Below are 26,115 nucleotides of genomic sequence, written 5' to 3'. Positions count from 1 at the left end.
GAGAACCTTGCAAGTACAATTTGCTCCCCTCTCAATAAATTGGTCAGCCCCTTTCATCTCTTTCCTTTCACCTTCTGCCCCCACCCCACAAACACATACAAATGTGCACGGAACACACATACCCACCATACTTTCTTTTGCTCTCAACAAGGAAAATTCAACGTGAGACTCTATCTTTGAAATACAACCGCTCAGAATCAGCTCAGAGTCAACATGGCCCCAGTGAAACCCCTGAAATTCTGAGTTTTCCCAGCAGGCTTCAGACAGAAGTGGAGTCAACACAGTCAAGCGTAAGATGAATTCCAATGAGCTCCACCAAATAACGCCAAACTCGAGGACACTAGTTACCTGGGCTGAAGGGCATACAGTTTTTAAGTCTCAGATGTCGGTAAAGGTATGTTTAAAATTTCAGTCATGATGTGAATTAACATACTTTATTCCCTGCCAATTTTGGAAGCAGAAAGATGATTTTATATGGGGACAAGACAGGACAAGGGAAAGGACATAGCTTATAATTTACACGTGCTCTTGAGGTGTCAAATATGGCTGCAATGGTAAAAAAGCAAGCCACAGCACTTCATCGTGAGTCTGTTTAATTATATATTCATTTAAAAACACATATCAAGCACCTACTGTGCGGAAATTGTCAGTGCGAGTGTGTGAAAAATGAATAAGATAGCATTCCTGTCACCAAGAAGTTTGTAGCTGAGTTCAGGTGCAGGAATATGGATCTAGAGACATACCCAGGCCATGGACCTGGCAATACTTTGAAACCCACACTGACCAGAAAATAGTACTTACTTTTGACTCCCAAATTTAAATTAATATTCATTCTCCCGAAACATAATTTAATAGCTAATCTAAGTCTTCACAATCAGAAACTTCCTTGGCGTTACAAAACTCCTGACATAAAAATGAAGGAGGACAGATTGATTCTCTTCAGTGTGGAAGACAAGGCACAGGATCTGTTTTGAATGGTCCAGATTCTTTTATACTGACCACCAGTTTGAGTTATTGAAAGTGTCGTCCTCCCCACTCCTATCTCCCTAAAATCAAAGACCTACTGAATTTTCCCAAAGGCACATTCAAGAATTGAGAAAGCAAGGGAGAAGGTGAGAAAGCAAGAGAGAAGGAGACTTCCTGTGACAAGGATACTTAATGTCGGATGGCTTTGGGGTGAGCCAAATCTTTCCATACATCCCTGCTCTCCTTCCCCTAACCTACCCCCCAACACCCTTCTCTTGCCTGGTATAAATTTACCCAAGATTTCACAGATGCTTTCCCTGATGGGGCTCCCCTCCCCTGACCAGGCCACGCCCCATTTTAAACAGTCTCCCGACACTCTATAATTTTGTTTGTACCATTTAGCGTAGCGTAGTGGTTGCAAGCATGGACTCCAAAATGGGATTTCCTCAGTTCAGATCCTGCCTCTGCCACTTTCTGGCTGTGTGCCCTTAGGCAAGCTGCTTAACCTTACTGTGCCTCAGTTTCCTTATCTGTGAAATGGGGCTAAGAGTAGTTCCTACCTCATAGGCTTTTTATGAAGACTAAATGAGTTAATATTTATGAAAACTATTAGAACAGTGCCTGGCATATAGTAAGTGCTAAATAAGTGTTCATTTAATAAATAAACAAAGTGGAATGAGTTGTTTAATATGTTCCTTTCAAATATAAGTTCCAACTTATTGTTTTATGTCACTGGGGTGAATTATTGTGGCACTAGATGTCTGATGCACAAGACTGGAGTAAGGAAGGCATTACTATCCTACTATTATTACTACTGTTGGTACCTAACATTTATGGACTATTTGCTCTGTGTCTGGCACTGTAGTCAAAACCTTATAGGCATTGTCTAATGTAATCTTTACAACAAGTCTTAGAAATAGATACTCTATTGATACTCATTTCTCAGACGAGGAAACTGAGGCTCAGAAGGGACTAAACAATCTGCCCAAGGTAACATAGCCAGGAAGTGCTGATTCAATCCCAGGAGATTTGAGGAGTATTCCAAGTTCTGGATCATTTGAGGAGTTCACACAATAGTGACTAGGAACTAAGGCAAAGAGATGGGGACAGTATGATGGCCATGGAAATGTGTCTCTCAGATTTTTGCCTATAGGTGGGGTTTGAGTACCACCTCCACCCACAAACACACACACACACACACACACACACACACACACACACACACACACATACACACACATACCCCTTGAGGGTGGGCTAGACTCAGTGACACACTTCCAAAGATACGAGTATGGAAAGGGAAAAATAGTAACTCTACAGGGGAAAGACCTGGCAAGCACTACCTTGGGCAAGTAGTATAATATCACCAGTGATGTTATATGGATTTGCTGTCCCCCCTGACATAAGGTGATGAATAGGACACTTCACTTCTGCCATATTCTTTCCAAAAATCCATAACTTGAGTCTAATGGTAAGAACGACAGCAGACAACCCCAGATTGTGGGACATTCTACAGGGTGCAGGACGCTGCTCCTCGAGACAGTCAAGGTCATAAAAAACAAAGAAAGATGGAGAAACTGTCATAGATCATAGGAGACAGGGAGAAATAACAACTAAATGCAATGTGGTACCTGGACTAGATCCTGGACCAGGAAGAGAACATTAATGGAAAAGCTGGTAGGATCCAAATAATATCTGAAGTTTGATTAATAGTAATGTCAGTTTCTTAGTTGTGACAAATGTACCATGTGTTCAAATGTACAAATGTGAAAATGTAAGGTGTTAACAATGGGGGAGATTGGGTGGGAGGTGTACCATATTTGCAACTTTTCTGCAAACCTAAAATTATTCCTAAATAAAAAGTTTATTTATTTTTTATTCCTAAATTAAAAATGCCTCCAGAAATTGTGATTTGATTGGTCTAAGATATGGCCTGAGCTTTGGAATTTCTATAAGATCCATGGGGATTCTGATGTGCAGACAAGTTTAGGAAACCATTGATCCACATTCTTAAGAGCTACTGAGTTGAGTGGTAAAGCCAGTTTCTTTTAAGTAAAGTCACAAGGGGCAGCTGCTTTTAAGTAAAGTCACAAGGGGCAGCTGCTTTAAGGTGGCTCTACCCCTGAGCTACGGGTTCCTTCTCTGTGATCACAGTACAGTGGTTCTTTCTGGAACAGCACTCCTTGCAAATTTACTCTCACATTTATCCTCAGAAATAGAATCTTATCTCTTTGGTGGGACACTGTAATGTACTGGTTAGATTAATCCTAATCTCCTATTATGCTGGCTAAGTGGGTATTCAGACCTACCTTTGGAGAACCAAACTAAATGGAGTCACTATTGTCAGGGACAAAATGTAGATGGTCAATACAGGCATATAAAGGAAACGTAAACTAGTCTTACAGGAATTTACAGCTCTTCTCAGAAATCAGTAGAGGACACCAGCCAATCCTCAAACTCCAGGTCTGTTCATGCCAGCTCTGGATTTCCTCGTTCCCCTCACCCAGCTCCCCTGATCCAAATAAGAAAGAAGACCACTGGGCAACCAATCAGCTGAAAAAGACAAATAACTTCCCTATGATCCCATAAAAATTCCTTAGTCTGTGAGCAACTCAGAACTCATTGCTCCCGGAGTCTTGAGTTTCGCAGTTTGCATGCAGGTCAAAAGCCTTGCAATAAACTCATCCTTCTGCTTTGTTTTATTCAGCGGGCAGAGTTTGGTTTTTGACACCTTCTTGCATGCAAGGAATTTAATCCTAAGGAGCTGGGTGAATGAAACAGCTGTAAATCAGTTAAGTGCCTAGTGGGAGCTGACTGTTTAAAGGTTTTTTGAAGAGGACCTGTGGGCAATGAGAGGTTTCTCCTGTAACAGACCTCCCAGGTTAGCTCATTTAATTTCTTTACATTTGGGTTCAGTGTTTTCTGGCAGCAGGGCACTTCACAGACTAGTCATCTCCCTCCCTCACTCAGGAGAGTAATGGCTACCATAATGGATGCTGGAGGTGCCCTGCCCAGATCCCAGTTACTCTTTACTGGCAGGTGTACCAGTTTCCCAGATGCTGAGCTTGCTGTGGCTCACAGGTTACACCTGTGATTTCTCCTGAGTCCTGCTCTTGACTGACAGGGCCCACCTCCCCTGAGATGCCTGGGAGTTTCCTGGCTGCCCAGTGACTGACTGATACAGAGCTACCTCCTTGCCTCAAGGCAGGATGAACTGTGATGCAACCCACACTCCAGAGCTCGGGATCAGGCTGAGGCTAGTCCACAGCTGAGATGGCATCCTTGCTGGGCTCCTTCCCCTGCCCCATCCTGCTCCCCTCGTGTTATTACAGGCTGACCTGAAAATCCTTTCTCACTGAATCACTTGCACTCGAATTCCACTACAACCAGGGAATCAGACTTACATCAGCCCGCATCCTGCTCCAGGCGGTGACTGAGGGGACAGCAGATAGGGTCCTCCAGTGGCCTCCCACTCCGAGGATGCACACCAGCTGGCCATCCCTGTCTAGCTGGGAGCCCCTAGTAAGTCATGTCCTCTCGCTGGGTCTCAATTTCTCCATCCACAGCTACCTCCTATTGGGCTCCCTGTTTCCGCTCTTGTTTCACCCCAATCCAGAGTGATGTTGGAAAAAGATAAGGCACATCACATCAATCCCCTTCACAGAACCCTCCAGAGGCTTCCAGTGCTCCTCCACCAAAAGCCAGACCCCTCACCAGGCTCTGCAGCCCTCGCTGATCTGGCGCTTCCTAACTCCCGGCCTCATTTCACACCCCATCTTCTCCAACAGCTTTGGCCACTTGCTGTGGAAAACACACCACCCTTCCTGAAATACTGGCCCCCACCAAGATGGTGCCTTCTTCTCCGGAGCTTGACTGCCATCCCCTCAGAGAGGCCCGTCCTCACCCCATCTCACATTTCCACCTCACACTATTTTAATCTCCTGTTTAGCCCCTGTTCCATCTGATGTGGTTCTTGTCTGTCTGCCTGTTTGTTGGATGTCTGTCTCCTCCCACTAAAACGTTATCTCCACGTGAGATCTTGCCTGACTTGTTCACCCTGTTTCCCCAGTGCCTAGAGCAGCACTAGGCATGTAATAGATGCTCAATAAATACATGGTGGCGACAGATGGAGGGAGGGAGGGAGGGAGAGTCGACGGTGCTTTGTACTCCAATGCCACAACACGAGGCTCTGAACCCACTGATGACCTCGGAGGCCCAGGAGGCTTTGCCGGGCTGCCTATAAATCATAGAACAAAGAGACCACCCTTGCCCCACGATGGCACCCCTTGGCCAGCATGCCCCCTCGAGGTCTGTCCCAATCCCTGTCTTTCTGGCCAAGTCCTCGCTGCTCTTTCTGGTTCAGGGCAGCCCAGCTTTGGCAGGACTCAGCATGCTGAGGGCCTTACAGCCCACACTGGCCTCTCTTGAGCAGGGTGGGCTGCCCTAGATCTCTTGCTCAGCTCCATGGAAGCTCAGAGAGGCCGCGGGGCATCCCCATTACCCCCAGCAGCTGCTTCACAGAGGCGTATCCGTAGCTCATGTCAAGGATCCCCAGTGCCCACAGTGATTGCTGGCTCCACAGAGCGAATGAAGTCATTTGCGTCAGTCTCCAGGGCTGCTAATAGCAAACTCTGTGAGTCGACTCCTCTAGAGGCCCCTGCCTGCTCTTCCAGGGCTCTGCGGGCCTTGCCTCTTCTGGAACAATGATTGTGGATTGAGGCAATCAAGGTCAGAAAAGTGCATGCGGGCCCCAACTCAGGCTGGCAGGCAGGTCTGCAAACAACCAAATTATCCAGTTCAGAGCGAGAGCTGGCTGCTGAGAAAGGGTCATTTGGGAGGCCGCTGACTACGACGTGGATCCAGGTGTCCTCTAGGGTAGGAGCCTGTAGATGGCTGCAGGAAGCAGAATTGGCCTTTACCCCAGGGTCGGGGCAGAACTCTAAGACAGCTCTCAAGGTTCCCACATAGCTCTGTGTGTAATCTCCTCTCATTGAGTGTGGGCATTTGTGAATAGGACAGGATGTCACTGATTAGCTTATGTTCAATAGAAAAGGGTAAAGGGATTTTGCAAGTGTAATTAAGGTCCCCAATCAGTTGATTTTAAGATCATCAAGGGCTTCCCTGGTGGCGCAGTGGTTGAGAATCTGCCTGCTAATGCAGGGGACACGGGTTCGAGCCCTGGTCTGGGAAGATCCCACATGCTGCGGAGCAACTAGGCCCGTGAGCCACAACTACTGAGCCTGCGCATCTGGAGCCTGTGCTCCGCAACCAGAGAGGCCACGATAGTGAGAGGCCCGCGCACCGCGATGAAGAGTGGCCCCCGCTTGCCACAGCTAGAGGAAGCCCTCGCACAGAAACGAAGACCCAATACAGCCAAAAATAAATAAATAAATAAATAAATAATTTAAAAAAAAAAAAAAAGATCATCAAAAGGGAGATTTTCTGGGGTGGGCGTGACCTAATTAGGCAAAAGCCCTTAAACCAGGGATCTGGCCCTCCCTGAAGAAATTCTCCTGCTGGCCTCGAAGAAGTAACCTGCAATGCTGTGAGAGGGTCTGCAAGGGGGCCGTGTGGCAAAAGGACCTGAGAATGGCTCCTGGCAACCAGCGAGCCAGGAATCGGCCCTACGATGCAAGAACTGAATCTGTCAACAACCCGAATGAGCTTGGAAGAGGACCTCAGGCTCCAGATGAGGATGCGGCCCAGCTGACCCCTGGACGGCAGCTGTGAGACCCTCAGCAGAGAGCCCGGCCACATGGTGCTCAGACCCTTGACCCATGGAATGTGTGAGATGTTTTAAGCCACTAAGTTTGAGGTAATATTGTTACACAGCAATAGATAAGGAATACACCTGGGTTCCAGAGAGGCCCCTGTGGGTTCCCGGTGCTGCCTCCCCCAAGTGAGAGGGCTTCTACCCCCTCTTGTCTCCCTCCGCTCCTCTACTTAGGGAAGGCTCACGGGTATCGCAGTGTAGTGCGGGGGCGCCACTTAGCAAGCGTTATAACAAAGTCACAACAGTGTCCTTACTTGTGAGTGAGGGGGTTGAGTTGAAGGCTTCGCAACATTTCTTCCAGCTCAACATTCCATGATTCTACAATGTAACCCTACTCCTGGGGGCACAGGGGTGGCATGGCACATTGAGTGGTTCAAAAGGCCCCAGAGCTGGGATCTAAGATGGGATTCAAAACTAGGTGTGAATGACCCAAGGTGCCCTAACCTTCATTCTCCATTAAAGCACTTTGGATTGTACCATTTAAATGGTCTCTTTGGACCCATGGTGTGAAATTTACACTCACTGATCTATACCAGGGCATTTTCCATCAAAGACCCCTTGTTTTTGTTCTTTCAAGTCTAACTTTAATTTGTTTTTGTCCCGTGAGGGGTGGAGAGTTTCTGCCACTCACCACTACTGACTTCAGAGCAGCAGAGTTGATATTGGCACTGATGCTCTATCGATAATGTTTTTCAAAGTGATAGCAGGGTTCCCATGAAGTCCGATATAATGGCTCTAAAACGGAGCTGTGCAGCATCATTTTGCACCCCACATGCTCCCCTTTATATTTTTTTGCCATCTGGAGGCTGAAGTTCTGTGTTGACTGCTGCGGTATCCTCCCTGGGACTGCAGGAGCTGCCGACTCCTTCCCACTCCCCTGCTGGCAGGCTGGAATTAATTATTCCCTCTTTTGTTCCATACCCCACGCCATTTTATTTTTAAAATACTAACAACGGTAAAGTGGGACTTACATTTTTGTCTGATGCTTAAAAACAAACCATTTGATCCTGTTTGCTTGGGGCTCATGGGTGAAATCATGCTTAAAATCACAAGATGCCACAAAGAGATGATTCTCTGATTCCTTTAGTAGGAAACCAGAAGTAGCAGGACCTGCCAAAACCCCTGATACTGGTTGGAGGAGCACAGATCATGGGTGGGTGTGAGTTGAAGGTGTTTAAGGATCTGGAGATTCAAAGATGTAGTGAGCTTGGAGAAAGTGGTCACAGGGCCCAGGGTAAGGGGGGCCTGGAGGATGTGAGGGACAGTCCACTATCCTTACAGAGGGTTTGCAACACTGAAGGGACAGGAGTTAACTCACTAGAGCCAACTTGAGAACTGGGCTGGGGTTACAGTGAATGGAGCTTAGACTTGGAAAATGGACCTGGATGAGAATCTTAGCTCTGTCATTTTCAAGCTGAGGGACTAACGTAATTTTACTTACCTTAAATTACTCACTGAATCTCAGTTTTCTCAGCTGTAAAATGAAACAAATAACATCTTGTAGGTTGTCATGGGAATCAAATGAGATGATGTATGCAAAAACCTTAGCTTAATGCCTAGCAGACGGGTGCTGAATAAATGGTACCCAGTTGGAGCCCAGTGAATACATGTTGAATAAATGAAGGGCTGAAATATCAATGTGCCAAAGCTGGAGACAGCTGTTTTGATGCTTGGGGTGTCTGGAGATGACAAGTTGCAAAATCGTAGCAGCCATTCTTGATGCTCCACCTATATCACCTTGGTACTCACCTCTCCTGTATATTCTGAGAGCCTCTATGACAAGCATCTATGACTCGGTGCCTTAGGGATCTCTCCAGTCTCAGGAGTAGGCTTAGCCTCTTACAGGGCTGGGTGCAAGTTTACACTCCTGGGAAGAGCCCTTAGCCACTGAAGGATGGGAGTTGGTACATAAATACCCTAAATTCCTTGCCCTTCAGGTGGGGTAATTCAGGCATATTGTGCACTCCCACTGAGAGAGGTCCTAGCAGGACTGAACCCCAGCAGGTGGTACCCTGCACTCTGATGCCCCCTGTATTTGCTTCTTTCCCACCCCATCTAGCTTCCCTGCTCACTGACCACTGCTTCCTAGGATCATCTCCCAAATAAAGTATGTGCACTACATCCTTCCCTCAGGGTCTGCTTCTGGGAGGACCCAACTTAAGAGGGCATTCCGATTAAATAATTTAGAAGCCTTTACATTTGTAGTTTCTTTTGTTTTTTTGCTTTGGGGGTTCAGTAACCTGAAGCCGGTAAAGGATTAAGCAAGTGGACAGCTCTTCTGCCCAGCGTGTGATCCTAGGAGTCTGCCATCTGATATCTGAAGTGATTTGAGAAAATGAACAGTCAGGTCTCAGAATGCTCTTTGAGAGTGCCTGACTAGATAGCTGGGTGAGCCGGGCGCTCTCTGCTAATCTACAGAAGAGCTAAGACGAAGGCTCTCGTGGGTCTGCTGCGAGGCCCCGATGCAGGTGCCTGGTTTGTTTCCGTGACGCAGCAGCGCAGCTGAAAAGGCTTCAGGGTTTTTTCCACTGTCTCATCCCTCGGGTTCCCATTTCCAAAGCACTCATTGGATAAAGGGTTGGCTGAGGATTGTTTCTACCATTATGGGGAGATCTTGCAATTACAGGAGAAATCAGGGTTTTCTTAAACAGGAGGGACTTCTGGAAGGACAGAGAAAAAACTTCAAATACAACTGCTTTCACCGAGACAAGCCCAAGTGAAATTTCAGATAAAGAAACATCATCACAAAACAGTAGGAAACTGATATTTTTTTCCAGTTTGAGCCCAGAAAGGCTTACTCATCCTCAAAGTTCAGAGCAGAAAATTTTCCCTTTGACCTTCTCCTGAATTTACCAGACATCTGGGCCTGTGATTGCTTAGCTGCCTTGGAGAGACGCAGCAAGGTGTTCCAGGTGCCCTCTTGACCCAAGGATATCCAAAACTTAAGCCCAAGGGCTCCAAATCTGGCTGAGGAAGGAATTGGAAGGCTGACAGTGGCAGGGTAATAATAACGCATGCCCAGGTTTCGTGCTTTGTGGAATTTAGTGGAAGTTATGCAGCCCCAGGATGGACAGGTAGAGCCTAGAGCCAGCCTATGGCAGATGGAGGGGCTTTCTGTGACTTACGCTCCCAAGACTGGGGGGCTGTGGTAGATACTTTTACAAAAATGGCTGTAATAATTCCCCTCTCAGTATCCATAATCTTGGGTGGCCCCTCCCACACTGATTCTGTACTTGGCCATGTGACTTACTTTGGCCAATGGGACAATAGCAAATGTGGCCTCACTGGACTTGAGAAGTGCCTACACCTGGTGGCTTGTCCTCTTGTGCTGTTTTTGAATGGTATGTGGTCTAGTCACCCCTATTAACCCCAGCTGAGAGCCAACACCAACCGTCACTCATGGAAGTGAGGATGTCGTGGACCAACAAGACTCCAGCCAATCGACCAGCTGAATAAAGAACCGCCTAGGTCACCCACAGACCCATAAGCGGTAAGAAATAGTTGTTTCAAGCTGTTAAGTTTTAGCGTAAATCGTTACCTAACAAAGACCAACTGCTTCAGGGTCTCCCAGCTGTCACTGGCGCCTGGATGACATGAAGACACACCCCTCCCTCTACTCCGTCGACTTCACCCCACCACGCCACCACCGAGGGGGCGGGAAGAGAGCTCAAACCCTGATGAGCCACCAGTAGAAATCTCAGGATGTTTTCATATCATTTTATAGCTGTTGCAAATATCTCAGAATATCATATTCTCAGCACCACTTTGAAATTATGGTAGTTATTGGACCAAATATTATTATTTAATGCTTAATTTTTAAAAGATTATATATTGCTATCCACAATTTAAAGATTTTGATAACTATACTTTAATATAATTGGTTTCCTATGAAATCCTTTGTGTTTTATTTTATACATTAAAAAATACCACTCTGCAAAGGGATCCAAAGGCTTCCTCAGACTGCCAGGAGGGTCAGTGGGAAGAACAAAAAAGCTAACTCTATTCAGATCAAAAAAAGAAAAAAACCCCGAAACTTGGTTGGTCTATTTAAGGCAACCAATCTTGTCTCCAAATACTGACTTAAGAAGACTAGGAAAAGTTGTGACAAAATAACCCAGGAAACTTCTAGCTGTATCTGATTCTGGCAGGATCACAGAACCACCAAGAATGCCACAACTTTGGTAAGCAGTGGAAACAAACTCAAATGCCTACAGGTGTTGGGAAGATAATACAGATGTATGGACTGAAGCAGGTATATGAAGACATGTAGTGTTAGGCTCTGTGGCAAATTGGAGAAGAAATACTCTGCCTTAAGGCATTCAGATTTAAGATGTTTGCAAACTCAGCATTGGCCAAATGAAACAAGTTTGTGGATAGTATTAAGCCTAGGGGTCATTAGCTTGTCATCCATGGATTAGGAGCAAAACTGAACATCTGTTCAATCTTCATCCTTTGAGCTGGCTCTGCCATCAACTTAAGTAGGTAGGTGATGTTTTCCAGGGCAATCAAATTTCTTAGGCCTCAGTTTGTATATCCACAAAATGGTTACTTTTTAAAAAATCATCTTCCTTTCCAGAGCTGTCATGAAGTTAAAAAATTAGATCATATTGGGGAAACAACTTGTAAAAAAACCCAAAAAAAATCTTTAAACAAATACAAGTGTTTGGTAAGTGACCTGCTAAAAATTGTCTGTGTATATAGGACACATAATATGGCTTATTATGTCAACCTTGAACCTGGTTCTTCCCCCAACTGAATTGTGTGGCTTCAGCACATAAGACATACTGTTCTGTGATGCTCCACACCATTGGTGTGGAGCTTGGCATTCATTCAATTCATTGGTGTAAGCTTGGCACCTGGCCCAAGCTGGACCAATCAGAGCCTTTCCCTGAGATTTTTTAACATGGGGTGCAGAAAATGGCAGTCCTTTTTCTATAGTGGATGTGTAAGGAGTACAAATTAGGTGTACATGTTTCTGATATATAGAGGGAGGAAATGACTTTTTAACAAGAGAAAATGAAGTCAGTGTATAGAAAGAAGCACAGGGACGAGGCAGCACGAGAGCCTTGGTGGTGCTTGACTCAACTCAACTCAACTCAACCCTGAGTTGTTCCTGAATTCCAGCAACCTCTCTGCCCTTCCCATGGTTTGACTGTTCAACATTTACTCAGATTCTTTGAGCAATCAATCATCTCCATTTTTGCCTAAATCACTTATATTTGGGTTTTTCTGTCGTGTGCAAAACCCAAATAGACATAAGCAATATAGCCAATCATTTCAGGATGCTCTACCTGGCAGCTCAGAATCGTGGGAATGTTCCTAGAATGCTTTTATAAATGTTGGGTTACCATTTGAGACTGGAGACCTCTGAGGGGAACAGCAGACTGAGAGATTTCCTGAGCAGGGTGTGGGCCTGTGCTGGAAAGAAAATGTGGAAGAGATGAGGCAGAAGTGGCAAGAAAGCACAACACAGTAAAAGAGCACTGAACTGTGAGTCAGGAGCCCTGGCTGTAATGCTCACACTGTGACTTTGGTAAGGAATTTATCTCTGGGCCTAGTCATTTGTCATTTTCTAAAAAGTGCTAATTTGTATGTTCTGCCCTAGCAACCCAAATCTATAATTCTATGTAAGATGAGGGCAAAAAAGAAGGGTGATGTGAGCCATCAGGATCTTTTTCCCAAGGGCAATTGGTGCTCTGATCCAGAGCAGAAAACAAAAAATTGCAGGATGAGTGGGAAAGGGTCAGGCCCCTTCTTGCACCTGGGGCAGTTTATTGAGGAGCCCAAAGCAAAAGCAATGGGATCTGCTTTGTCCTTTGCACAGTGGGTACCATTTCCCCTCTGGTGTCCGTCAGAGGCTGCAGGCCCAGACTGCAGAAAGAAAGGACTATCCTGTCATTTGGTGAGATTTTATACTTTGTTAAGTTTTGGGAGCAAGATTCTGGGAGCCAGAGATTGAGTCATTGTTGCAGGGGGAAAAAAGATAACAAAGGAGCCCTATGTCCCCCACACACAACCCCCGTCTTCATTCTGTGGACACTAGTCTTCCTCGTCCTTCAAACTCATTCTGATGGACAATAGCATCCTTATAACTAGGTCAGAAGAGTGAGTGGACACTTCTATCCAGTGCCCCAGGACAGCACTTCTCTCTCCAAATACCTAGTCACAGCCTTTGTAAGGCAGAGAAGAGGGGAAACACCTCATCCTCATCAGACCCAGCTCAAGATCAATGTGAACATTTGAAGGAGCTACCAAAGATCTCTAGGATATTGGTTCTCAAACTTGAGCATGCGTCAGAATCACTTGGAGGTGATGAAAACAGAAAACTCTTCCCCCATTCCTAGACTTTCAGACAGTAGGATGGCGTGGGGCCTGAGAATTGCATTTCTAACAAACTCTTGGGTGATGCTCATGTTGCTGGTCCAAAGATCACAGTTTGAGAACCAATGTCCTAGAGTAAGGAGCCACTGATTCTGAAGGGTCAGTAATATTGCACTTGGGATCTTAAATTCAAACTCCAGTTCCCTCTTTTATTAGCTGTGTGGAAGGAGGATCCATTCTCTGCCTCTCAGACTCATTAATTCCTCCCTTGTCCCTTAAAATAGGAACCTTCACTATTTGGGAAGATTAGTATTAGGAAGATAGTTTCCACCATCCCTTCCACCCCTTCCTTTATTTGCCCTTCCAACCCCCCACTTAAGTGCTCTGTGAGATGGGAAATGGGCAGTGAGCAAGCATACCTCATTCCTCCACGTGGCTTTTTCTTTTTCTTACTCATAGCAAGGTTGCATTTTCTGCTCCTCCAAGCTGCAAATCTTCTGAGGCATGTTCTGGGAGGGGTGAGTGGGGGAGTAGGGGCAGGACCTAAGGTATTCTAGCTGTGCCTGACTACACTTATCTCTGTAGCCCTTCCTCCTTTGGTGGGTCTCCATGTCTAGACTTGGAGAAGGACTAGGAGTAGAACTAGTCTGATTCTGGCTGCTGGTTCTAACCATTTTCTCCCAATCAAGCTTTGACAAAAATCCTGATATTTTCATCACTAACGTATATATCAGTTGGTTCATGAAGGGGGAGAGAGGCAGCAATTAGCACCTTGGTAGGACCTTGACCAAACAGTATCCTCTCCGAGTCAAGTGTGGAAAATTATGTTCACCATTTAGGAGGTTGTGTAGAAATTAAATATAATACTACTAGCTACAATGGACAGTAATATAACAAGTAGAACATAGTAGGTGCTCAAAAGACAGTGTGGATTTCAAAAATCTTTCCCAGCAAGCTCTCCTGTCCTGTAAGCCTAGATTTGCAGGAATTCTCCCAAAATTTGAGGTCATTGCTGCATAGATAATTGCTTTGGGAGCATTTTCCAACTTTGGAGGGGAATCATTCTGTGAATGCAGCCTAGGATCATACATTTTGCAGTTCACATAACTTGCTCTGTTATATATATTTTATGTTTATTGGTTTATATGAATATGGCTAAAGGTTTTGACAATGAGGTGATGCATGTAGGAATCTTAAAGCTGGCTGTAAGCAAGAGTCTGTGTTTGCACCTCTCTGCCTATATATTGTGTGCACATACAAAAACACACATGCAATATTTAATAAGGAACCCAACACTCCCCGACAAAAAACATTACACTCAATACAAAATGAAGCCAACAGATGCAGCTTCAATAACGGTTCACTAAATAGCTCACAGCAAAATTATTTTTCTTAAGCTAAAGAAGGGCAAGTAATTTTGCATATCATTTCTTTTTAACTCCTCAAGGGCCTTAACACCCAATGCATTAAACAAGAGGGGACCAGTGTTTCATTAAAGCATAACCTGAGCTTCTTCATCTCCAAAAGTTATCCTGAAAGTCACAAAGCCAAAGCAGAGATGCAATTCAAAGGCATTTAAAAAACCCTCCCACAAATAGAAAAATCAAAGACTGTTGACACATTTTCCCATTTTATCATGCATGCTGCTCAAGCTAAAAAATAGTGTGATGGCAGGACCTGTTACTTCTTTAAGCAAAATCCACATTATAAAGAGGAAAAGAAGCATATGGCCTGCAATAAGAACACTGGAAATCTGGCACGGCAAACAGCGGACAATGGAACATGATAACAACAGTTCATTCTTCTCTCCCAAGTGGAGGTAACAATACTTCACAAGCATTAGCTCAGAGTCACATAACAACCACAGGATGTATGCATGGCAGCTATTGCTTTCTTTGTACAGATATGAAAACTGAAGCTCAGTTCAAGTTAGGTAAGTTGGTCAGGGTGATACAACTGAGGTGGCAGAGATGGGCCAAGTATGCAGCCCTCTGACTCTTAATCCAGTGCTCCATGAGTTTGTCTGGATATTTAGTTTCTCCAGGTAGCTCATACCACCACATCTCACCTGACTTTTTAGACCACAGGACTGAGTTCTTTGGATTTTGCTGACTCATGTTCTACATATCAGGAGCATACTTTCTATTAGAAGATCTCAATGGATTGTGTGCGACTCATGGGAAAATTCATGAGGTTGTGGGGAAAAACATGGGCTTTGTAGTCAGAGAGACAAGAATTCCAAATGCTTTTAAGGTTGCCATGGAAATTAAATGAGATAATGTATGCCGAGGGTCTAGCTCAGCATACTATGGGCATTCAATAAATTAGTTACTTTTTTCTTATGGTCAACAAGTGGTACCTTCATTCTCAGCTGGAGAAAGTAGGGCACAGTGGTTTTAGAGTTGTTTCATAAGAAGGACTGGGGGGAAAAGTGCAACATTCAATGCTCCAATGGTAATGGCTTTTTCTCAGTGATAAATGGGACTGATTTACCACATCATGCCTCAGTTTATTTTTCTCTCCTAGGCAAGAGGACACTGGATGTTTGAAAGGATAGGTTAGAAATTGATGTGTTTGGAGGACATTTTCTAGGAAGCCAAATCAACATGGAGAGCTTGTATACACCATGCCACCAATTCTAACAGAGAAGCAGCAAATATGTGGCCCCAAAGACAAGAGATGGCTGAAGCCACCAATCTACTTCCCTGATGACTATATGTCTCAGTGAACATGTATGTGAAGAGGGGCATCAAAAATATTCTTTCCATATTAATGAAAAGTAAAGAATTTTAACTGCATTATTTTATATACGTTAAACAGCTTTGTTTTATATGTGAAATTGACCTAAATAGGTCATAGGCAATGGTTCTTCATTTCTTTATATAAACCTGCTTTTAGCAATGCTTTTCATGAGACTCTTCAGATTCTTCATTAGCATTTTAGCCCCTGATGCATAGGCGATAAAACAGCAGGTCAGAAAAACAAATTATTTGCCAAAGTTTGGCAGCTAGTTGGGATGAACAAAAGTGCTTCCTTGGGACATAATTTTATTCCAATATTTAGGGTGAATCTGCATTCCCAAGTTGCTCTGATCATAACATCTGACCAATTAAAGAAGGAATTACTTACAGTGGTAGAATTCTTTTCTCTGCAAAGGGGTAGCTGGTATCCCCACTCACTCATTCTTTTCCTGTATAGCTGGTGTGTGACAGGAACTGTTATAGGTACTGAGGATTCAAAGATAGTTAAGATATTGCCCTTGCTCTCAAAGACTTTTATATTCTGTTAAGGAAGAGAAATGCACATGTACATAATTACAAAGCAATGTGATAAATGGGAGCATTGCTCATTGGTAAGAAGAGGTAAATTTTGAAAAGCAAGAGTTGGGAGACTAGAGACTAATACCTTCTTCTATTTGATCCTGAATCTCTGAACTTGTTTAATGATAGGGAGTTTTCAGAGGAGGAACGTGGATCGGCTCGGGAGGTACTGTCATCCAAAAGATGCTGCCGTTTCTCTGTCATTCTATTCTTGCATTGCTTCATGAATTTTGTAGTTGGGACTAGGTTTTCTAGCCTAGGAGATACCATGTTTCTTGAAGCTTGACCTGTTCTCCCCATGAGTGGTGGGGAATGGTCTATATAGGGAGAGACCAGGATACTGGAATATAACAGGTAATGAAAGGACATTTTAGCAATACTGCCACATAAATAGAGGCAAATTTATACAAGGGCATATCTTAGATATTTACTAAGTTCCTTGATGGCTGAGGCTGGTTCTTAATTTACATTCTGTTTATGACAGCAACCTTTCCATGGACACTGATCACTCAGTAGAAACCTTTGGTCAATTGCATATTTTGGATAGACAGCCAAGTTCTTTTCTAAGTTGGGAGTCTTAGAGTCTAAAAGGGATTCTATGTGAAACATGTCTTCTAAAATAATACCTCAAGAAGGGATGCCCATCAAAATACACTGAGGGCAGAATCATTCATGTTTTATTCACTGCTCTATCTTCAGTAACCAGTACTATGTTTTCCTGGTACATGACAGATGCTCAATAAATATTTGTTGAATTAATTAATTAGTGAAGAGTGCCATAATGACAGCTGATTTATGTTTGAGGAACACAGGAATAGTCATCTTGAAACTGGAAAAAGTAGATATATTCAGCAATTTCTCAGGCATAAATTAGGAACACTATCTTGATTTCTAGTGTTATAATGAAGTTATAATGGACTTTCTTATTAAAATAAAAAAATTCACTCGACAGGACTACTGCATATTGAAATTGTTTGCCAGTGTTCTTTCTAGCAGACTTACTGGCATTTATTTCCTTCTACTTTCTGTTTATCAATGGAAAAGCTGCAGTGTGATTTACCTGTAACTAGCTGTCAGACCAACCTCAGACTAACTTCAGGGAAATTTAAGAAATATACTGTTTTGCAATTTGTCAGTCACTATTCTATGAAATTGTACAAAACATGAATAAAGGTGATCAGCAATTTGGTCTGAGATTCTCCATGGAAGGGAATTCTGTTCAACTTGTAGGACTCTCTGAGCTGAATTGAGAGATTTCTCTAGAATAGGAAAGAGGCAGGAGTACAGGGAAACTCTGGCCTCAGGGGGCACCTAAGAGGCTTTCACTTTCTTACATGTTGTCATCAGTAAAGGACAGAAAACACTCATTCAAGCCTGCGGGCATGAAAAGTCATCTCCTAAGTTCAAAATCTATAACTAGGGTCATTTGGATACAGGAAGTGATGTGGAAGCTGGGACCAGATGGTCATTTTGTCAGACCTACCATTCTAGCAGGAAAATAACATTGCTCTTCAAGTATAAAATGGGCCATCTTCAAGTATAAAATGAGGTGAGTCAGCAGAAAGTGCAAACAGTCTCAATTTAAGACATGAGAATTAGCCATCTTTGGGTAATAGGAACCAAATCAAATCAACAACAAAAACCCCAAAATAGAATAAAAGATAAGTAAGTTCTTTTAATTTTCCCTTCACAGGGATCATAATTCAGCTTCTTTTACAAGCTAAGAGGATCGAATTTATTTTTCCATGACCACAGAAAGCAGTTCATAAACCTAGCACAGCTGTCATTCAGTACCAATCTGGTGTGAACATTGTTAATTCACTTTGAGTTTCTCCAGAATGGTTGTTAAGCATTTAAAAGGAAGCACTAACCCTTAACCAGGATTTTCCCCATCTCTTTTTGGGAATACAGATTTGTTCTTCTCATCAGTTAATCACTACTGAAGCTAACTTCTGTGAGTCAGCAGTAAGAAAATCAGTTAGCAACTCCTCTTGTCAATGCTTTACTGTGATGAAAAGATGCTGAAATCTGCAGTAAGAATGAGTTTATAGCAACAAGGAGAACATGGCTTTTCTGAAACTTGTGAATTTAATTAATAAATATTGTACCGCCAACTGCTAGCCTCTGAACTTTATATCTCATAGGCTTTAAAGCTTCCTCCTCTCCTAGTCTCTTGTCCTTGAAGCTTTTTTGTAATGTTATCTTACCACCACCTCTCCATCCTCCAAATTTTATTAGTTTTTGAGCTGGCTACTTAAATCATGTAACTCAGGTCATATGGAAATGTTACTTTTTAAGTACTTAAGAGCTCACAGACTCTTTAAAAGCTTCTGTTTCCCCTTTTCTAAGAGGCAGAGAAAAAAAGAGGAATGAGGAAATAGCAGCTAATAAATTGCTTTAAGTCAGAAATAAAGACATGATCAAAAGGGGGTCTAGAAAGAAATTTTTTAAAACAGTTAATTAGGTTGAAAAAAGAATTATAAAAAGTTTAGGCAGGTTGTAGAAAATAGTCTGTGCCAGACAGCAATAAATCCGATTGAGAAGGAGGGGAGATCCCCATAGCAGTGATGACTCAGATCAGGGCTTTGAGGAAAAAGTCAGGATTTCTTAAGTCTGACCAGAAAGACTTCAGAAAGATGATGTCAAAGAAATTACTGAGGGAAAAAAAGAGAGAGATTGCAGGGGGTGCTGTGGATATAATTAATCTTACAATGAAGGAGGGAGTCAGGTCAGTTACTGAAGCAGTATTAAGGCAGTGCCATCTGAGACCACCAGGTCACTGGCCTCAGACTTACTACCTAGAGTTTCCACCACCGATATCATTGACTTCTGAATGGCAAGGATACTGGAAAACATTAGTTCAATTCCGCTGTCATTCTACAGATGAAGAAACTGAGTTCAGTAGTGGTTGAATGACTTATTTAACGAAAATGACAAGCAATTGCTTCAGGGCTAGATCCAGGTCTCCTGGCTCCTGATCAGCATCCTTGCCATCATGCTCAGCTGTCCAACTGAAAGGGAAAAGATATTGCAAAAAAAAAAAAAAGAAAAAAAATCATTTACATTCTCTGTGCCTTATTTAGCCAGTATGAAAAATGTGGATGATGCAAGAGGTAGCAGAGTATATAATTAAGAGCTTAGACCCTGGAGTCAGAGTGATTGCATTTAAATCCTGGCTCTGTTCTGTGATGTAAGGCAAGTTATTTAGGTTTTCTTTGCCTCAGTTTCCTCATCTGTAAAATGGAAATAATAATAGTACCCTGATTATAGGATTGTTATGAGGATTCAGTGAGCTAGTACAGGTAAAAGCTTTTAGAATTAGTGGTTCACTCTTCTCTCCCACAGACCTATTAGTTAATTAAAAAAACCATATACATTCTCTGTGCCTTATTTAGCCAGTATGAAAAATGTGGATGATGCAAGAGGTAGCAGAGTATATAATTAAGAGCTTAGACCCTTAATCACTGCTTTGGGTATCTCTGTTCTAAATCAGATTTATGGCTTACTAAATGTTACCTAAATATCATATATGAAATGTTATCTAATATCATATATGACTATGGTTTGTACCATTCACTTGGAAATCAGAAACTGCTTGGACTTTTATATTGGGTGAAGTGCTTTGAGATCCTTGTGAAGAAAATTATGTAGAAACAAGTAGCTATTATCATTACAGCAATGACAGTAATTCTGAAGAGTTCATAGTGCAGATAGCATTCTCTGGAAATTTCTCTGAAGCCTCTTTCCTCTTGTAAGAATAATTTTTTAAAACTTCTTTCTCCACTCATCATGTCCTGCTTCCTCAATGCTCTGTCATATCTCCTCCTTCCTACTTAGTAACTTGGAAGGCCTTCTGCACTCGGTTTAATAACCACCAGTCTGACCTCCTAAAGCATCAAACGTCATTACCTCCAATTTTGCCCCAGGGAGTCAGCTTAGAAATCAACAAGTTATCCTATGGATGTCTCTCTTGCCAGTGTTTTGGTGAAGAACAGATGAGAATAGTCCCTTGACACTTCAGAGTGAGAATTGAAATGGCAGCAAGATCTATGTCTGCAACTGCCATTTATTCCTCCACATGAAGCCATTTACTCTTTCAGTTCAGCAGTTCTGTCAGAATTTGGAATTGTGAAGCTCTGCTGTGAGAGTAGTAACCACAAGATTAAAAATGAAATGGGTATAGTTCAGACCTCAAGCAAGCCCTGGAGTGAGGGTAATCAGCAAAAGTCAGCTAGAATGCTAGGATGGTAGGGAAAGAAATATGATATACTGCCCACCTCACCTCAGTTTTTCAAAATTTTACCATAGTATCTTTTTCTCTCTTCCTTTCTTTCTTTTTCCTTTCTTCCTTCCTTCCTTTCTTTCCTCCCTCCTTCCTTCCTTCCTTTTTTTTTTTTTTCCAGTTTTAGCCACTTGGAGCTGGTTCTATGTGTCATGCTGCCTGAAACATGAACAGAAAACCTGGCATCTTTTTTCATCTATCCAGTCAGTGTATTTGACAATGCAGAATACTCAGAGGGTCCAAGAGAGTGTTCTGCATGTTTATATTATTCAAGTGTACCTGCTGGACACCTCTCATTCCCAGATGCCTGACCTGATTTTCAATCTTCTTGGTAGGCACTCATCTTGAATAATTTGTTCTAGTCAATAATGAAAATTTGAAACTTACAATTAACTTCTGGGTAGGACTTGGAAGCCCATGTATATACTGAAGGGTGGTAATAGATGACTAAATGAGGACTGGTTATTATTTTTTAAATTAATCATCCTTTATGATAACAGTTTGCTTCCCTCTATTTCTGGAAGAATGTAAATTTAATTCCACTCAGTCAACAGCAATTCCAAGATGCTAAAAAAGACATGGTTAGTTTGTTATATCAGCTTCTGCTCAGAAGTCAACTTTAGAGGATAAAGCACTAAGTACTCAGTGTGGCATTCAAGGCTTTTCATAGACGGCTCCAACTCACAGTTCCAGCATATTCCCCTTTATAAGCGTCCCACTTCACCCAAATTCATGGGCATTTTTAGGGTTTGCTGACCATAACTTGGGCTTGCCCTAACTTGTAGTTCTGCCTATGCTATAACTTTTACTTAGCAGAGTCCCCTCACTTCTCTCCAACCTCCAAAACCAGCTCAGGTCCTGCTTCCTGTCTCGGATCAATCTAGTCTACTGAAATATTGTCCTTCTCAGAATTTGCATTCCTTATTTTTGGTCGCATTGACTTGGCAAATAATTATACACTCTCTCATGATTTTTCTTCTACTGTTTTATTGCATTTTCCTTCTGGTATTATTAATTTTTATTGTTTGTTGTTTTCATTAAGAGTACTAGATGTTAAACTTATTGAGGTCAAAGACTATATAAGCATGAGATTTTACATCCTCAGTGGGGTTCATTTATGTATCTGGTGCTCACTGATTGATCAATATCTTCCAATCAGGTTGGTCCCTGCTGACAAGAGATGACACTGCAGAAATATATTTAGCACTGAGGTTGAAAACACCAATCTCCTTACCTTTATAGAATTGTAAAGCAGTTCCATGATGTGAGAAAAATAGTTTATTCATAGTACATCATATAAAAAGCAGATTTATCTATTTTTATCTTTCATGTCTCCTTTGTCAACCTCTTTCTCAAATTATCTCTCATTTCTCCTAATCGTCAAAACCTACACGCTCTGCTGAAGGCTGGCTGCTATGAGAAGAGGTGCTACTGGCAGACACATCAATCTTCTGGTTGATAACCATCACTCTGGGGTCAACACTTAGAGTTTAGAAATGTCTTCATATAAGCTAATTCAGAGGCAGTTTGTATTGTGTTTGTGCATGTGTGGTCGCGCATGTTTAACGAAGTAAAAATAAAATTGTGAATTCTTGGGAGATTTTACCATGGAGAGGTTAATAAGATTACAAATTGTTTCATATTCTGAATGCCAAGGTGGTAAAGCAGAAAATGCCAATGAGCAAACAAGCAGGTACCATTGGAGGGTCTGTGTGAGTGTTTCCTGGCACATCTCTATGTCCATCTGCTCCTGCCTCTGCTCACCATATTGCCCTGGATTGTTAAAATTTAAAACTTAAAATAGGAAATCTCTTGATTTTTTTCCTGAAGCTTATCAATAATGTAAATGTTAAATTCATGTTTCAATTACATTTTTTTTAAAACTTTTCAGTAAGCTATTAGCTCCGTAATTGTGCACATCACCACTTCCTCCCAGATTTGTACCCTTTGCCAGCTTCACAGCAGTCCTCTACCTCTGCCCCCACTACTCCAGTCTTCCACTAGCAAATAAACCCAGCAGTAATTACTAATATCCAAGCACATAATTCCGGCAGTGTTAGGCTTTTTCATTTGTCACAACTACGCAGAGAGCTGTCTGGACATGCAGCATGAAGTCAAAGCATTTTTCAAGACTCCTACCCATCTTGTCTCCCCTCCTCCTATCACTGAAACACAGTTATTTATTTCATCTGCAGATTGCAGAGTTGTAAAATTCTTCCATGCAGTTACATACTCTTGAATAATAATTTTACATCCATATCCAGCAACAGATCAGTATATACTTATATGGAACCACATGGTTATCTGTAAAAAAACACTAGGAAATAAATAGCTGGGAATGAAAGTACCTTCTCTATGTGGACATGGCATTGGAGTACCTCTAATATATAAATGATTGGAGTTAATGACTAACTAAACCCAATCCAAGATCTTATTTTAAGGCTTTTCAGGGAATCATGATAGCATTTCTTTAATGCGTTGTATAAACATTCTTACATATGACGCTATTACTCTTATTTAACAACTACTCAAAAAGCACAATTTTGTTCCTGGTCATTTTATGTTGATTTTATCTATATCAAACAGCTGGAAATGTCCCTGTGATAATTTTTGTTCACTCACAGGCTCCAAACGTCAGAGTAGAAAATGGTTAAAGTACTTATTACTGCCTCAGCAAAATCCCGCAATGCTGTAATGGAAATTGCAGTAGATCTTTAGGTCAGAGTCCAGTTTCAGTCTAACACCATGGGTCCTTTCATCTGCATCACGCTGAAGGACACAGTTAGATTCCCCTGAGGAAAGCCAGTCTTAATGTTGTCAAAATCAGAAACTATCCTGAGATAACCAATGTCCATAGGAAATACTTCTCCTCACTCTGAAACTATGGCCAAAGAGGTTAAATCTATACCCTGTAAGACCTGTAATATTTCTTAGAGATGTATTTTTATGGGCGTGTGCTTGTGTCAATGCCTAATTACAAGGATGGGGAAGAGGAAGAAGGATTCATTATTAAAGTTGATTCTGCTTAGTTCAACTACCCCTACATTTTTTATCAAATAGAAACATGTAGAAAGATATGTTGCTCCTATAAACAGATTGTGTTGGCATCTTCATATATACCTCATTCATGACCACCCAGGATCTGTAGACAGATCTATTCTGTGTTAAAAAAAAAAAAAAAAAAAACAGAAATAAACAAAACCCTTGATTTCTGACTGCAGGATAAATGCAGAGTTTTAAAAATGTGTTTGTTTTTTACCTAAAAAGGGGGGTGGAGGAGAGAGGGCAACATAGAAAATTTCCACAAGTAGACTTTTTTCTTTTCTTTTTTTTTTTAGGCTATGCAGGAGCTAAGGATGGGAGCTGGTAATTGTTTCCAAAGGAGTCCTGTAGGCAGGATTTTTTTTTCCTTTGTTTTTTTCTTTTAACCTACTACACCTGCTCTATTAGGGGTCTCCGTGAGACCTAAGTCTCAGAGAAGCAATTTGGCCTGCAGCCCTGGAACATCTAGCCGCGGCCAGGCATCTCTGCCGCAGGTAGGTGCGCCGGGGCGGCCGGACCACTATCCGCGGTGCTGAAAGGTCGCGGGCTCCAGTGCAGTCCCTTGGTATTGCTGTCCAGGGTGCTGACCGCTGGCCGCCGCAGTCCGGAGGCGAGCCCGAGCCCCCGCCCCCGCCAGCCTTGCGCAGAGCCCTCCCACCCAGCACTACCCGCCCGCCTCCCGCCAGCCTGCAGTTGACGTGGAGCAGGCGGCATAAATCAAGTCCGTGGGGCACGGAGGCTGCTGTGGCGGCTGCAGCTCAGCTTGCCCGGGGCGGGAACTCCCCCTTCTTTCGCCTCCCCAGCGCCCACACCCTGCCTTCTCCCTAATTCTTCCCTAGATAATAGCGCCCTAACGACAAGTCATAATAATCGGGTCAGAACCACAGGGTTTGTTTGTCTTGATCTACAGAAACAAAACAAAACAAACAAACAAAAAAACACCCCAAACCCAGCAGCCGAAACATCTCTTAAAACTGCATCGCAAAATGGAAGAGACAGAAGGTCCCACTACTGTTTCAAGAGAGTAAGTTATTATTCCGTACGTATTCTTGCGCTTCCTCCCCATCGCTCCACCTGCACTGTTCCCATTCATCCCTTCCCCAAGCAGCTCACCTCGAAAATACTTTATAAAGCCCCAGGCGGGAGTCTAGCCAGACGCGCACACACGGAATACCGCACCCTAGGTGCACAAATTCTTGTATTTGCCCAAGCTCACTTGGTCTGCCCAGCTGTGGTCCCCTCTGGGTATGTAGCCATCTAGAGCCAGAACCACGACCGGGGGAGGGGGGCTCCTTACCTTGCCTTCTCCAGAGGGTGGTGTTCGCCCGGTCCCTGCAGGTTCCAAGTGTGGAGGAGCCGCCGAACAGGGAGGGAAGGAAAGACAGCGCCTGACCTCCTCGAGGTTTCGTCTTCAATGCAACGTGAGCTCTGCCCTCATCAAAGATGGCCGTCCCTTTTGACGTCAGCAGCTTTTAATAGCCATCTCCCGGAGAGGCGGGGAGGAAGTGTGTTAAGGGGAGGGCGGAGGGAGGATGGGGGCGGGCGGTGGGAGGGGAGGAGCCGCGAGGTGCCGAGCGCTTGACTCAGCTCCCAGTTCGCTTTACTGCAAACCTTTGTATTTTAGTCTTTTATAAACACCAGAACGGGACGATTCTTATGACTCCATTTTAATACCCGGTCACGGGCAAACTCATTTATCTCGCGACTGGTCGTCTGATATTCTGTTTTTTTGTGTGTACGTGTGTATGTATATGTATATATGTGTGTGTATGTATGTATATGTGTGATATATATGCAATATATTTGCGATTATATATACAAAAATTTTCCCCTGCTGAGTTCAGTCTTTGGTTGAGTCATAGAAGGGGAAGGGAAGGCAGAGGAGGAGTAGACGGTAAGGGGGCGGGGGGAGATTTCAGCTGCGATTTGCTTTTTCTAAAAAAGATAGTCCAAAGGGGCATCCCTGTCAACTCTCACCAGCTCCATATATGGCCAAGCTACGTGGGTTGCTATTTTTATGAGTGATTTCTTCATTTTATCAAAGTAGCATTGAGGCTTGGAGTTCGCCTTAATGTGGTCAGTTGGGGAAGGAGATTAGTACACGTTATTTTAAAGTACGTCAGAGCAATTATCGCTGAGCGATTTCAAGGATTTCAAAGGAAAGGGAAGGGAAGGGTAGTTAACCCAACCAGCGTGGGTTTGCTGGAGTTCAAAGCTTGGGGTTGAGAGTTGTTTGCGGAGGGCAAAATAGGTGACGCTGTTTGGGTTGAATTTGCAATCGGAGCCTGGGATTTTATGTTGGGTTTCTTAGGAATAGTTCCCAGAGGCGCGTACACGCCTCCTAGGACTGACCAGACTTCGGAGGTGGGGGTGGGGGTAGGGGTGGGATAATGTGGGGGGGCTGCGGCTTC

The 26,115-nt window shown here is 43.2% G+C and overlaps 1 protein-coding gene across 2 annotated transcripts in view; it reads right to left on the bottom strand.

The window, feature by feature from the left end:
* The window catches only part of SNAP25 (synaptosome associated protein 25), an 83,204-nt gene extending 58,060 nt beyond the window's left edge, over positions 1–25,144 (bottom strand). Inside the window, exon 1 of one of the 2 annotated variants that reach the window (XM_036826159.1) lies at positions 25,002–25,144. The gene's annotated coding sequence lies outside the window, so the exon portion shown is untranslated. The remainder of the gene's footprint in view (positions 1–25,001) is intronic. The other variant, XM_036826160.1, reaches the window with a different exon arrangement.
* Positions 25,145–26,115: the final 971 nt, after the last annotated feature.

This window comes from Balaenoptera musculus, chromosome 15 (genome assembly GCF_009873245.2).
Source record: "Balaenoptera musculus isolate JJ_BM4_2016_0621 chromosome 15, mBalMus1.pri.v3, whole genome shotgun sequence".
NCBI classification, from domain to species: domain Eukaryota; kingdom Metazoa; phylum Chordata; class Mammalia; order Artiodactyla; family Balaenopteridae; genus Balaenoptera; species Balaenoptera musculus.
Note: the sequence above shows the minus strand (reverse complement) of the source record. Positions and strands in the feature narration are given on the sequence as shown.